Consider the following 2,500-nt stretch of genomic DNA (forward strand, 5'->3'; position numbering starts at 1 on the left):
ACGGCGCCCTTGACGCCCCGAGACGGCGACGGAAGGGGGCGGGGGAAGGAGCGGCCTCGGGGGTCGCCCCCGCCCCCGGCCCCCCGCGCACCGCGCGCGGCGGCAGCGGCACGGTACCCGCGCACGGTACCCACCCGCAGACAGCCGCCCGCGCGGGGGGGAGGCCGGAGGCGAGGCCCGCGCCTCGCCTCCCCTCTCGCCCTCGTCCCTCGGCCCTCGGCGGGGCGCCTTCGGCGCCGTCTCACTCGCTCCGACTCCCCGGCCGCCGCCACCGCCAGGCGGTGCGGCCCCGGCGAGGACGAGCTCCGCCCCAGCGGCTCGCTCCGGGAGCGGGGAGCTACGGAGCGCTCCCCGAGTCTGCATTTAGGGGGACGAAGGCCCTCGCGCGGCAACCGCTGCCGCGGCCGACGGGCCTGCGAAGCGACCCCAGCCGCGCCGCCGGGGCGGCCCCCGGGCGGCGATTGATCGTCAAGCGACGCTCAGACAGGCGTAGCCCCGGGAGGAACCCGGGGCCGCAAGTGCGTTCGAAGTGTCGATGATCAATGTGTCCTGCAATTCACATTAATTCTCGCAGCTAGCTGCGTTCTTCATCGACGCACGAGCCGAGTGATCCACCGCTAAGAGTTGTCTGGCTTTCGGCACCGACCCCGCGCGCGCGGGGGGGCCGGGAGCCGCTCTCGCCCGGAGCGGCCCCCCTTTTTTTTCTCTGGCGCCGAGGCCCCGCGCGGGGCCTGGCTCCGACCGTACGAGCAACGCGGAAAACCCCGGAGGGGGCGCGTGCGAGAAGAACACGGGAGGAACCCCACGGAACGCTCCCAAGGCCGGCCGAGAGGCGGGGGGACCCGCGCCCCCGACCGCCTCCCCCCGCCCGGCGAGGGGAGGCGCCGCCTACGTGTGCCGTCCTTCGGAGGCGGCCCAGGCGCCCGGGCTCGGCCCGGCCCTCCGCGCGGAGGGCCGCGCGGCGCGCGCCGCGGGAGCGCGGTGGCCCGCCCGGCCTCGCCGGCGCGGCGCCACGCGCCGGCGCGCGGCCCTCGGACCCCGCGCGCGCGCTTGCCTCCCCCCTGGAACCGCCGCCGCGCCGGCTCTCGCGGAGCGCCGCCGCGCCCACGCGCGCGGCCGACTCTCTCTCCCCAGGGGCCTTGCTGCGCTCGAGACGCCACGCGACGACCGCCGCCCCGCCGCCGGGCGCCGCGCCCCCCCCCGCCGGACCGCTGCCCGCCGGGGGAAGGCGAGCGCCCGAGGGCTGCCCGAGGGCGGACCCGCCGCCGCGGCGGGCCGCACTTCCCGGGAACCGCCGTCCACCCGCACCGTCGGGGGCCCCCTTCCGCGAGCACGCGCCCGGCGGAAGGCGGTGCGGCGCTGAGCCGGGGGGCGACGCCCGCTCTCCTCGTTCGCCACCTGGAGAGCGGGCGCGGAAGCGCCCCCGCGGCCGCCCGCCACCCCTGCCCTCGGACCGCGCGCGGTCGCGAAGGGCCACGGGGAGGGTCCCGTGCCCGCGGGCGGCGGGAACACCGGCCGAGCGGCGCCGCCGCCGCTCGGCGCGGGGCCGCCCGCGCTCGCCGGCCTCCGACCGCGGAGGGACCGCCGAGCGCTCGCCCCGGGCGGGCGGGCGGGCGGCCGGCCGGCGGCCGGCGCCGCCGGTGCGTTCGAGCCGAAGGCCGCCGAGGGGAGAGAGGCACGGCCGCGCCAGGCGCGGCGCCGCCCGCGCGGGACGGCCGCGGCGGCCCAGAAGAGAGAGCGCGCGCGGCGGGCCCCGGCGGCCGCCGCCCCGCGGCTGAGGAAGGGCAGAGAGCGCGCGCCCTCTGCCGGCGCCGCCCGTTTCGAGCCCAGCGGGTCGGCCCCGCGGCCGACCGCGCGCGCCGCGGCCTCTCCGCCGAGGCCGGGCCGCGAAGAGGGGGGGGCAGGGCGCCCCTCCCCGGCGCGGCGCGACTACCCCCGCACGCGCGCGCGCGGCGGGGACGACCGCCGCGACGGCGGGCGCGACCGGTGGCCGCGGACACCACCGCAGGGGATCGGCGGGAGTAGCTCCCCACCCCTCAATGGAGCCGCAACGCCACCGCCCGCCACCCGCCGCCGCCGCTGCCGCCGCCGCCGCCGCCGCCGCGGCGGGGCGCGCCGAGCCGCCCGAGTCTTTAAACCGCCGCCCGGCTCGGCGGCCCCTTTTTCGGTCCTTCCCGCGGCGTTTGACGACGCCGAGCGGGAAGCCTGGGACCGCCGAGGCGCGGAGCGCTAGGTACCTGGCCCTGGGGCGAGGGAAACGACCTGCATGGCCCCGCCGGGGTGCCTCCCCCGCTGCCGCCCTCGGGGGAGCGTCCACCGGCGGGGGCGCGCCCGACATCTGCCGCCACCACCGCGGCGTCCTCCTCGGGGCCCGGGGTTTCCCTCAGTAGCCCGGCGCTGCGCCCGAGAGGACCGCCGCAGCTCGGGCCGCCCCCGCCGACGCGGGGAGGCGGCCCGGCCGCCGAGCGCCTCGCCGACCCCGCCGAGAGGCCGCGGCAAT

The 2,500-nt window shown here is 81.0% G+C and overlaps 1 non-coding gene across 1 annotated transcript; it reads right to left on the reverse strand.

Annotated features, from left to right (window-relative positions):
• Positions 1-473: 473 nt before the first annotated feature.
• On the reverse strand, positions 474-626 carry LOC137466113 (5.8S ribosomal RNA). The gene has a single exon (XR_010994992.1). It is a non-coding gene; the product is annotated as a 5.8S ribosomal RNA (ribosomal RNA).
• Positions 627-2,500: the final 1,874 nt, after the last annotated feature.

Source organism: Anomalospiza imberbis, unplaced genomic scaffold (genome assembly GCF_031753505.1).
Source record: "Anomalospiza imberbis isolate Cuckoo-Finch-1a 21T00152 unplaced genomic scaffold, ASM3175350v1 scaffold_142, whole genome shotgun sequence".
NCBI classification, from domain to species: domain Eukaryota; kingdom Metazoa; phylum Chordata; class Aves; order Passeriformes; family Viduidae; genus Anomalospiza; species Anomalospiza imberbis.